The following is a 12996-nucleotide window of genomic DNA, read 5'->3' as shown; positions in this document are numbered from 1 at the left end:
GTAAGCTAGATGAGTCACAACACTTATTCTAAATATTAATGCAGCTTAGATAGGCAACCAATGCATCATAAATAATACAGGGGTAATCCTTATTTGAGGTGTGACATCATCTATTAATATTGCCCATTTCATTAGTATATTTTGCAGCTTCCCAAGTTGTATCTTGAGTAGATTAAGAGTGATAGCGTTCCAATAGTCCACACTATTAATGGAAGAATTAATCACAAATATCTTGGCAGAACTCCCATCTAGACACTTTTTAACAAAGACAATTTCCTGAGATGATATCCAGTAATCCTTATAGCATATTGACTTGAGCACTGAATACCAAGTAGGTTTCAGTTTTTCATTTGTTGTCCTGGAACTCGTTAATGGGGGTAATTTTGTTATGTAATTATGTAAGTGGGTTCCAGTTGATGGAACCAGCCCCTAGGTATGGGGTTTAATGGGCATGGCCCAAAATGCTGCCCTGGGTGATTCCTGCTACTTAGCTTAAGACTAAAAAGTGGGTGTCAAAACCTCCTTGTATTTTTTGGGGAACTTCCTATTGGGCCTCTTTTGACCCATAAGCGGGCTCCACTTAGGTGGGGCTGCTGTGGCATAATTTGGCATTCTCTTAAATAAGGTTTACTTCTTTGTCGTAATACCATCTCGTATGCCTTCACGTTTTCTCATTAATCGTTAATACTAAAACAATCACAAAAAACATTTTCTCTGGTATGATAATCACTGGTTTGGCTAACAACAACTGTGTGGTCCTGAGAACACTAAGTTGTGTGCACGCCATGAGCAATAATGCTAGATGCAGCCAATCATATATTAACAGGACTCGCTCTATCTGAGTATACTTGGCCGTAATTTTTGAATTTTCTTCTCACTTCTGTGTTCCCTTAGTCTTACCAACTACCAGCTGATGTCAAGGAAAGGGCATGGGGCTAGCAACCTCATCCTTAGAGATCTGTTGAAAACCAGGAGGCTTTATTCTCTGGCTTCACTGGCTAACAGGTTAAGCCTAAGGTCCTTTATATAACTTAAAGGACTTTGGTTAAGCCAAGTTCCTTTAACCTGAAGGGTTTTAGGGGTCCATGCAGAAAGCAGTTGGGTCTCCCCACTTCCTTTCCTTTCACTGTATTACATTTTCTTTGTTTACCTCTTATCCTTACGTTAATATTCCCCTCTCACTCAGCAGAACAACTGGTTTTAGTCTATCCCATCTGATAAGAAACGAAGCCATGGTGGGTAAAATCAAGTTCTGAGAATTTAATTTAAACATTTCTTCTTTTTTACTTAGCTTAGCAACTGGCGCTAGTCTACCCCACTTGATAGAAAAACTAAGCTAACCAGGATTAAGTAACATCTAGAAGTTTCGTCTAAAAACTTCCCTTCTACTTAGCTAAAACTACAAGTGCTTTTCTACTCCAAAGTTAAGAATAAAACCTAAGAAAACTGACTGTTTCAGGAATTGAAAACGGGGCGTTTTTCTGTCCTCAGACGACAGATCCGGTTTGGGATGCTGGAGATTTTCCCGAGATAAATCTCCGGACATGACAACAGACTGCGCCTCACCTTTTGCAAGTCAATGGGGACGCACTGCATAATCAGACAAGCGTGATTCGGCTTCTCTTGCGTCTAGTTCAAGGTGGACCTGTCAGAATATGTCCTGAGAAACATCCTGTAGGTTGTTAATTGGTTGCATGACATTTTTTTTAGGCCGTTTAGCCAGGAACTGGGGCACTTTCGGCCACTCGAGCGTTTAAAACTGAGAAAAGAAGGAGTTGGGGTGGTTAAACGGCAAGATATAGAGACAGAGATTAGGAAAATGAGGAAAGGAGATGAAGTACAGGGATCTAAAGGTGGAACTGAGAGAAACCCTGCGACTGCAAAGGATTTATAGGTCTACAGCGGTGGTTCCCAACGTGGGACTACTGGCCGGGGTCTATTTGAGTTTTAAGGGGGGCAATTCGAGAATGAGTTATTAACAGTGAATTTTTTCTAGCAAGTATGTGTAAGCATGAGTGTATGCAAGTTTAATACATACGGTGTATATACAGTATGAATACTTAAAAATACTTGTGTGTACGTAGTACATGTGTAATTGCATATGTTCTGTATATAATATATAATTACCATCATATTATTACAACCATCAAATGACTTTCATAGTTTCAATGCGGTACCAAGAAGAACTCTGGGAAATCCAGAATGATGAGTCAGTTAAAACTTTATTCAACATAAAAGGAGCGGTGGCATGGCGTTGTGATGATGCAGAAACTAACTACCCAGATTCAACCAGCTTTGCAAGAAAACCGTTGCTACTGTTCCCATCTCCATATTTAGCTGAATGTGGCTTTAGAGCTGTCAATGATTTGCTGCTGTGGAAAAGAAATCGACTGAATATCGACTGAATATCGCTAAACGAGGTGATTCGAGACTGAAGCTGGCTAAAGTAGTGACTAATATACAATCTCTCTGCAGCAGGCGTGAAGCACAAGGATCTCACTAAGACTAACTTTAGTAAATCTTATCTTGAAGTGAGCCCAAATTGTATTTTGCAATTGATGGGTCCCTTTATTTTATTGTACAGTAATTCAAATGATCGAAGTATCACAGAAAAAAAAAGTTTAAATTCAAATTATTTTATAATATATACATTTCAGTTCTCTTGCAACTTTATTTGCTGTTTTCGTAGGAGATAATCCACAGATATTGTAATATTCTATTCTCTCTCTCTCTCTCTCTCTCTCTCTCTCTCTCTCTCTCTCTCTCTCTCTCTCTCTCTCTCTCTCTCTTTATTACCAGTGAATATTCTTTTATTATCATCATCATCATCATTATTTTAATATTACTTAATATTCTTTTTTTTTTACAATTTCTTACTAATTTCTTTCTCAGAACTTGAACTGTCCTTTGGGTCTATCATTTTTCACCTCCATGGAGGCCAAGTTCTTTGGAAGCTTGTTTAAACCAAATTAATGATCTTCTAGGCTTCATCCACGTGAACCAGAGTTAACATTTTGGGTAACAAGGATTATATATCAGCACTGGGGGCATCAGGATTTTAGAAGTGATTAGGGGGGGCACGGAAAAAAAAGGTTGGGTTACCATTGGTCTACAGATATCGTAAGCCTTCTCTCTCTCGTAATATACAGAGGCTGGGTTCTGGTTGGTCTAACCTTATCTAACTTAGATTTAAGTTAGCTCTAAGCTCTAATTATTCCATTAACGACCCGACAACTTGAGAAACTCAAGTCGTGATTAAATATAAGCCTAGGTTTCCCAAAGGAAAAATAGAGAAACTAGGATGCAACGTCCCACGAATTCAGAGGTAACGTTCGCTGCGTGGTCTGAGTTTAGGGTCGCCCTAATTAACACTTTCAAACACTTCGTATTCGGGTTGCACTCGTGCACTTGGTTACGATAAGTGACGTGTAATAATTACCTGTTGTTGGGTTTCAGAAAGTCTATTTATAAAGTGGGTTTCGGGGAAAGCTCTCTGTGTGAAATAATTTATGGCGTTTGAGGTGTGCCGTTGCGCCATTTTTAGTGTAGGCTGAAAACGGTTCTAGAAATTCTGATTAGTTGTGTATATACACATACACACACATATATGTTATATATACACATACACACATATATGCAGTATAACAAAGGCAACAACATAACAACAACAAGAAAAACAACATAAAAACAAACAAATGTTGAAAGTACCTCAAATTATGACCGAAAACTGCAGAAGAAGATGATGAAGTCGCTGGGGGTCTCTTCGCCGAAGATTCTCGGTTTAGGAGAGACAAACCAACCTCTCTTATACGGCGAAGGGACTCGCATGACGCAACCTGTTTTCTTACAAGGAAGGATTTTTTTTTTCTTATTTTCTCTGCTTTACTCATAGGAGGAAACTTTGTCTCCTCCTACTCCTACTCTTCTTCATCCTCAGTCTTCACCTTATTCTTCTTCCTAGTTTTTCGCTTGGATTTTTCTGCTGAGAATCAATTGTTCTTGGGGAAAATTATTATTATTATTATTATTATTATTATTATTATTATTATTATTATTATTATTATTATTATTAACATTCATAATAAACTAACACTTTGAAACAAATACAGAAAAAATAATACCTGATTATAATATTATTATTATTATTATTATTATATTATCATTATTATTATATTACACAACTGATTAAACATTTCTGGGAACAAATATAAAATATGGAAAAATATGTGACTAAGTCAAAATAAGTAAAATACAGAGAAAAATAAAAAAAAAAAGATATAGTAAAATATTTCATCAATTTCAATGACATTTCTATACTCTGTTTTTCAGAGCTGACGGTAAAAATCAGCAGGCGAGATCCCTAAAGCTAACATTGTGCTTGGTGGGAACTCATGCTGCTCTCCACCAATCACAGGTTACAGTTCAAACGTACTGACCAATCAGATGCAAAATATGAGCTTCAGTGATATATAAAAAAAAAAAACTGGCAAGATTCAGTAATTTTTTAATTGAAACTCCTTTCTCTGTGGTTAGACTGAAATGTATGCTTCAGTTAGCCTAAACTTTCTCGTCATGTATGTATGAGGGAATTGTTGAACCACTTCTCCGCAAGAGAAGTGAAGTGTGGATGTTGAATGCGTATGACAGGAAAAATAAAAGTGGAAGATGCAGAGACGAATTTGTAGAATGCGTGGCATAAGAAGAGCTGAAATGTAAAGATATGTTAGCGTGGTGAAAAGGATGGGTCAGTTTTTGAGACGGTTTGGTTATGTGGAGAGAATGGAGGATGATAATTTGGTGTGAAGAGAGAAAAGAATTTAAAATTCGCTAGTGTTAGGAGTTGGGAGGATAAGATGACTTAGGAAGGGGAGGAGGAACTGAAAAAAGAACTCTTTCTCTCTCTCTCTATCTTTATCTTTATCTCTATCTGTCTCTCTCTCTCTCTCTCAGAAGTAAGACGCAAATACAAGCCGGCTTCTGAGGGCACGTCAACCTCTAGGGCAATCTTCCCAGAGGGCGCTGGAAGGTTACATGCCCAAACGAACAGGTTTGCTTACCTCAAAAAAAAAAAAAAAAAAAAAATTCTCTCTTCCTTTTTTGTCGTCAATTATGCCCAAAGTTTCCTACTCTGACCAGTGGCGTCACTATGGGGGGCGTGCCAGGTGGACCCCATGGCCCCCAGATGAAATTCCTTTTGCAGCTAAACTTTAACCCTTCGGTGGTCAAGAGCAGAATTATAATTATATTTTGATATTCTGATCCAGTTTGATGTTATCAACTTATGTATGAAGTGATTGAACTATAGTTACAGCTTTGAATAACTATGCAGTTTCTACAGGTGCTCAGAGTTAGTTTCCAGGGAGAGGAGATGAAGTAGGAAGGGATAGCTTGGAATTTTAAAAGGCTTTTGGAGGGTCACAACTCTTTTGTGTAATTGATGATATGCACCATTTTGATATATTTATATAACAAGAATATTATTATACTATAACTGAACATTAAAACTTGATAGTGGAAATGAGTCTAGTGTTGAATATAAGGTTGTGAGGAAATTTCCATTACAGTACTTGATGCATTTGCATATAGTAAGAGTTGAAAATTAATTGAAAATTGAGCTCTATAATTTCAAATACAGGTTTACTAATTACCAATACTATTACCACAGTATTTTCCTTCATTCACGTGGATGTTATACATTCGAGAATATTAAATTTTACTAATTACAGAACTGGTACATTAGTTTTGTGTAATTTTCTTTGGGGCCCCCAAAAAAAAAATATCTTGGCCCCACCTAGGCCCACCCTGATGACCCCTGCGGCCTCGTTGTTGCCTACTGATGTTTTAAGAAATATTTATAAAAGGCATAGACGTAGTGGTTTTGACGTTCGTCTCGCTTCTAAGGAGGGATGCGAGTCCCATTCTGATGGTGGGTCACAGGCATGTTGGAGAAGGGCGGTGGGGCTCGCAGCTTCATCCCATTGAGATCTGAAGGGCAATAATAATAATAATAATAATAATAATAATAATAATAATAATAATAATAATAGGTACATAAGAATTTCTCAATACATCAAATTTAAAACAAAATTAAAGTGTCTCCAATAAAGGAAATACATTTTTAAGTCACGATGAAAAACCAAAGATAAATAAAAACACACACAAACACGCACACGCTCTCGCCCGCGCGCACGCATATCCGGGAGACCACACCAGGTGAACACGGTCGCCTGGTAAATTGTCTTACCTAATTGAAGTGACGGTTTAGAAATTTTGTTTGTATGTGAGAATTGTCATGATGTTGTTTTTCTTTTGTCATCAATGATAATGATAAGAAAACGTTATTATTATTATTGATAATACGAGTAAAAAGGTCTGTTTTTTTATTTGATAATAACACCAAAAAAAGTTATAATAAAAAGATTCATTTTCGTAATTTTTAAATTGTGATAGAGAAAGTGTGATTATTATTATTATTATTATTATTATTATTATTATTATTATTATTATTATTATTATTATTATTATTATTATTATTATTATTATTATTTGACGAGAAATAATAATAATGGTAATAATAATAAAATAATAATAATAATTTTTGCTTTTGTAATAAAAGCATATTCAAAAGATTTTGTAGGTGGTAATAATAATAAAACATTATTTGATAATGATAATATAGTTTTATTTTTGTGTTGACTGATAGTGAAGATATAATAATAATAATAATAATAATAATAATAATAATAATAATAATAATAATAATAATAATAATAATAAATAATGATAATATTAATAATAATTTTTCTAATAATAATAATAATAAATACTATTTTGGTAATATAAAGCATTTCCAAAATATTATGTTATTTGAGAACAAAACTTTACCAAGAATATTAGGTGTCAGATGGTAGATGAGTTATTGGTGAAAGGGAGATTTAGATGGCTTGAACATGTGGTGGAAATAGGAGAACAGAACGTGATATCGTCATCTGCAGGAAGCAGCAATAATAATAATAATAAATACTATTTTGCATTTTCTATTATGTTATTTGAGAACAAAACACCAAGAATAAGATGGTAGATGATTAGGATACCTTAGATGGCTTCTGATGGCTTGAACATGTGGTGGAAATAGGAGAACAGAACGTTGAATTAGACCAGAACTCCTCTCTCTCTCTCTCTCTCAAAATCTTACGAGTACTCACATGTTGATTTTCAGAACATAGAGGACTCGATATATGTTACCTCGCTTCTTTACGTTACTAGCGTCACTTCAAAGTATGAAAACAATATAAAGTTTATCAGATCAAATTACATTCACCATGGGATCACGGGAAAATGAAATAAAATGGAGGGGCATTGAAACGCACTTGTTGAAATTTAAACTTAAAATCAATTTAATGGCTAAAGGTTAAACATAATTGTATGACACTCAGACCAAACAAAGTTAAAATAAAAACGAACGATAATCGCCCTTTCTATAGCACACATCACAACACGACGCCAGATAACAAGCCCACTCAAAAAATGAGCCACGAAACTGTTCGTTCCATTCTGCATTAGGGTTTTACTGGGGAAAAGGGGACAAGTTATAGGCCTACAATGAATGCTGATACAGAACTGATTTACAAAGTTCACATTAATATAAAAAAAACTTTGAGATAATTCTCAAGTTATTCAAAAAATAAATTGATAACATAACACTCAGGAATTTCTGCTTATTGTTAAATGTAGCGAATTAGCTGGTGGTGTGTGAGAATAGACTTTTGGGTGATGTCACGCCCATACAGTACACGCAATCACGCACGCACACATTCTCAAATATAATATATAACTCCTCCAACTCTCCCTTCTGGCTTCTTCACTAGTTAATACACAAAGTGATTTAATCAGTAGCACAGTTCTACAAAACTCATAAACACGCAGACACATTAGATTTTCAGGCACAAACTTGAACAAGCAACATAGTCCTCGTTAGTCGGCTACCTGACAGAATGCAATTCACTATGAAAAAAAATAAAACCAGTAATTTTTTTATGACAGCAGACGATACAAATAACTCTACAGTAGGAAACAGGTCATATAAAAATATGTTGATAAACGAAAATATTATGAAACGATTGCTGCGCGGGGAATTTCCCACAAACACGGAAAAGACGACGGTGATTGTTATATAACTGAATCTACAACGGTGTTTTTACAGGCGTTTCTGTAACTCATCGCCACTCCCAACGACCTTCAAAGGCCTAGGTTATGTTTCAGTAAAGGTGAAGAGGGCTTATGCCCCACAGTTTTCTGGTATTGTTTGGTGGTCACCCGTTCAGGTAAAGACTAGACCCAACGTGTGACAAAATAGTCTTAAATGTCTTGAATTCACAGGCTACCAGCTTTGTGACGTCATACACAACCAATGACTTTATTCAGTCTGTGTAACTGCACTTATAATAAATATAACTCAACTATGAAGGCGTTAATTCCATCTGTCTATCTTTCATATATACGTTAAATAACTGGTGAAATAATTCTAACACTATTTAAGTCACATGCACCACAAATAAACAAGAAAAACGATAATTAAATGCACCACTTACTCCGCTTAAACTCACACGAAACAACATTTATAATAATCGATAAAACCCAGCTATGAATGTGCTAATTTCATTCATCTATCCTTCAAATTTACGTTAACTAATTGTTGAAATAAGTACCACACTATTTACACCATATGAATCACAAATAAGCACGAAAAGTGTAAATAAACATACCATTTACACCACAAAAACTTAGGCTGGACTGCATTGACAATCGCTATAATCCAACTATGAATGAGTTAGTTTCACCCTTTAATCTTCCACATATACGTTAAATAATCAGTGAAATAATTGTTGAAATAATTATCGCACTATTTACACCACATACAGCACAAATAAACAAGAAAAGACTAATTAAATACACCAAATTACATCGTTTACAAACCTACACGCGTGTATCACGGTTAGACCCAACGCACGACCTCACAGTTACGCGTGTGTATAACGGTCCCATGGTGTAATGGTTAGCACTCTGGACTTTGAATCCAGCGATCCGAGTTCGAGTCTCGGTGGGACCTCACTTCTTGAACTGATTAATAACGAAGAAGAAGTTAGGATACGAAGGAGGGATGTTTTGTTTACATTTTGTTGTGGCTCCTGCTTCTTCTTCTATTTTTAGGGGGGTGGGGTGGTGGTTTCTCGCTAAACTTCACTTTGGTTACGTTTTGTTGACTTTGTAAAAGATTAAAAAATGGTGTAGGTATAATAATGAATCAATAAATACACAGGAAACATTGTATAATATTAAATAAGCTAGAAATAATGTAAATATGAAACTTAGATCAATAAATATATAGGAAACATTCCATGGTTTTAATTTTGGTCGTGTATAGTTATTGATCTGAATATTATTAGATTAATAATAAACAGATGTATTTTATGAGTAAATGTTTTCTATCCTGTTGTCTTTTATACATATTTTCGTGTTTAAATAATAATAATAATAATAATAATAATAATAATAATAATAATAATAATAATAATAATAATAATAATAATAATGCCACAAAAACATTATATGATAGTTGTTAATTTTGAGCGTGTATAATTATTGATTTATATGTTAATTATTATATAATAATTAGATTAATTTTGATAGCTTGAACTTGGGGTGGAAAAACCAACCTTGTCCCCATTCCTGAAATATCCATTTGGCCTATGTTGACATAGAAACTGCCCCTTGCAATGTACCTGGTGGACAATAGCCTGTGGTTGTTCAAAGCCATGCCAAAGAAGGCATATGACCAGCAACCTCATCCCAGAAATACTTGTTAGATGAGATAGATTCTTTTATTGTGTTCCAATATACTTAATCACGTCCTGCAATGCAAGATAACTCTGCTCACCTGCCTGAGGTTGCAATGTCGTGACTCCACTCGAAAGGTTATGCAACATTTAGGTCAATGTTGCTTGCATTCCTCGCACTTAGCCTCTCTCTCTCTCTCTTAAGCCTAAATAGAATGACTGTAATTTTTGCTTGCATTACCAAGTTCTCTCTCTCTCTCTCTCTCTCTCTCACTTTATGCGTACATGAGCCTAAACAGAATGAGTGACGAGATTGCCATCTACCGTTCGCGCGACGAATTAAAAGGCTTACGTGGCGAGTGTGTACTTCCAGTTAATTTCATCCATAGTAGGGAAACTTACTACAACTTTCTTTTCAACAAACAGAGATTACAGGTCTTCATTTTCCAGGTGTAATTAGGCAATGATTGGTGCGTTGTTTATAGAGGATCTTGGATATCGTAGAGTTTGGGTGGTTTCATCCAATAGGTCGTTGTAAGTAAGGTTGAAGGTGGTTTTTGATTGATTTTAATCTCCAAATTGCGTTGGTTAGTTGAATGATGGTTAATCTGTTAACGCTTTGGTTATCTTCACTTGGTAATTGGTTAACGTCTTATTTGCTTTGATAATATATAACAAATTCTATAGAAAGCGTTGCAAATGGTTCCGTGGTATCTTCACACAGATTTTATACTATCTTAACGGCTGTATTGCTGGTACATATATTTTGATTTTCATTCCATCTTGAGCTTTGCACGGCTTATGCATAAACTGATTAATCAAATATGGTGAGTTCTAGCTATTTTTTTTTTCACTTAAGCCTGGTAAATAACATTGTAAATTTTCCAGATTTTGGTCAAACTCCTGAAGACTCCTTTGGTAACGTATTTTACCTTCAGATTCGAGAGGTAAGCAACTTCCCTCTTTTAGTATACCCACGTTACTGTGCAAGCTTAACCTCCCCCCTTCAGGGGCGGGGCCCCTGGAGTGGGGGAGGAATCCCTAATTGTCATACGGCAGACTTACGGTCTGCCGTATGACAAGACGGGAGGCTTGCAATTTTTTTTTTTTTTTTTAAACTTCACTTGGCAAGTGAGTTTTGGTTTTTAAAGGGAACTTTGCAGTTTAATTTGTATCTAATGAATTAGCTTGCTGAAAGGGTAGGTTACTGTTAAATTGTTTGGGAAAAATCTAGATTAATTTTAGTTTTTGTCCTATAACTTTTAAATTGAGTTTAAATTAGCATTGCAATTTTTGATTCAGCTTTCAGAGATGTAGGAATTTAATAATGCTTGATGCATTCATGAAGTCTAGTGTTTTTGCTAGTTCAAATATTCCCTGTTCACTCGTTCAAAGTAACGTGTGGAAAATTACATAAACAGTATCGAGGAACTAGGCTAACGATCTTTTCTCTCGGCAGGTGACGTTTGAGTGACAATGGCGGTGTTTGCATTATCTAAATTACCTCCAGTTGCCGTAAGTGATGTTAGGCAACTGGATCTTATACAACAGTTATCGGTCTAGGCGTTCCTGGAAAACTTAGGCTGACAGTTTTCTCTCGGCAGGTGATTGACATTGGTGTTCGCAATACCTAAATTACCTCGAATTGCTTTAAGTGATGCTTAGGCAACTGGATCTTTCGTAGCTGATCAGATATCAGCCAAGGCTTGCCTTGTGTAGTAGGCTATTGATCCAGTGAAGTACAGACTTTTTTAAAAAGGCTGGAATATGTCTGAGCTTTGTTGTATGCATGCACCATCTCATAGCTTGTGGGCGTTATTGTGAACCATTGTTGCTTGTACCAAACTGCTTTTAGTAACAGAACCCGCCTGCTCCTTTATCTTGAGTTCAGACCAGGTTGTGTATATCTGACGGGAGTAAGTTGTAAATGAGTACTGAATAAAAATACTGTTTTCAGTTTGTGTATTTTAACCAGATGAAGCCTTAATTTGATTCTTAATTGACATTAGCTAAGTTGTATGTGTATTATTGAATAAAATACATTTAAGTTTTCCAGGTTCTGTATTTTAACCAGATTGGTTATTTAGATTCGTGGGATGTATCTGTATCCATTGCAGGTTAAACTCCCAGTAAATATCAGTAATTTAACAATGCTACTAAAATTTGCACGTCTTAGTTGAGTGATGAAATGGTTCATGAAGCTATGCAGGAATGCCTCGGGTACGTGGCATTTCCGTGAACTGTAATCAGAATGACTCGACACCACAAATTTGTTGGTGTAAAAAATTAAATTGGCTATTAAAACTTGACAGGAAAACATTTGAGAACTCTTATTAAAATTGAATAGGCCAAAAGCGTTATTTTACTATCCGTGTTGGGATACAGTCTGGGTGTGCACGGCTGTGGGTCTAGGTCTCAGTGGGCACAATTTAGGTCTGCGCGGTTGAGTGTCTTTAGTGCAATGAAAAATAATTAAGGCTCAAGGGATTCAACGTCATAACTTGACTTAGTGAAAGTTACAAAAGTACGACTGAGGAAACAATTGCTGGCATTAGGCTGTTAGAACGCGTTAAGTCAAAATGGAGTCAGTCACAACATTAAGTTAATTGATCGACTCATTCTCTAGAGAACTCGAATATCTGGATCCATATACAAAATCCAGTGGCTGACTTGGTGTCATTAAAACAAACTTGAAAACATTTAAAAGGGAATACGAAGCAGTACATTTTTAAAGGCATAAAACTACCTGGTTTAAAAGGTTGTATACGGTTTTAGTGTTGAATAAGTACTTAGATGGGCTATCCAGTAATTGGCCTGGGGTCGAGAAACATTAAGAGTAAGCCAAATGTTTTTAGTTTTGTATTTGCTTGTGACTATTGACTGAAATTAGTTCACTGCTTGTAGTTTGACTACTGAAATTTATGAATTACTGTATCTGGAACAGTATATGGGTAAAACTAACAAGCGCTCTAAGATCGCTAGGGTGGGGGGCAGTAAGGAATTCGTGCGTTGTCAAACGTCTTTATGATCGTAAGCTTTGCCTTGTTAGAGTTTGCTCGAGTGAAGTTAAGTTTTTATTTAAAGAATATCGAAAACATATTTGACATCAAACATTCTCGGTACAAGCCTAATTTGTTAATTACTATTTAAAATACTACTA

The 12996-nt window shown here is 35.6% G+C and overlaps 1 long non-coding RNA gene and 1 other non-coding gene across 2 annotated transcripts; both read left to right on the top strand.

Moving 5' to 3' along the window:
• Positions 1-9037: 9037 nt before the first annotated feature.
• Positions 9038-9109, top strand: TRNAQ-UUG (transfer RNA glutamine (anticodon UUG)). Its single transcript has one exon. It is a non-coding gene; the product is annotated as a tRNA-Gln (tRNA).
• Positions 9110-10261: 1152 nt separating this feature from the next.
• LOC136855743 (uncharacterized) lies at positions 10262-11792 on the top strand. The gene is made up of 2 exons (XR_010858120.1): positions 10262-10783; positions 11296-11792. It is a non-coding gene; the product is annotated as an uncharacterized lncRNA (long non-coding RNA).
• Positions 11793-12996: the final 1204 nt, after the last annotated feature.

This window comes from Macrobrachium rosenbergii, chromosome 33 (genome assembly GCF_040412425.1).
Source record: "Macrobrachium rosenbergii isolate ZJJX-2024 chromosome 33, ASM4041242v1, whole genome shotgun sequence".
Classification (NCBI taxonomy): Eukaryota; Metazoa; Arthropoda; class Malacostraca; order Decapoda; family Palaemonidae; genus Macrobrachium; species Macrobrachium rosenbergii.
The sequence above is the reverse complement of the archived record's forward strand: the minus strand, read 5'-3'. Positions and strand labels throughout refer to the sequence as shown.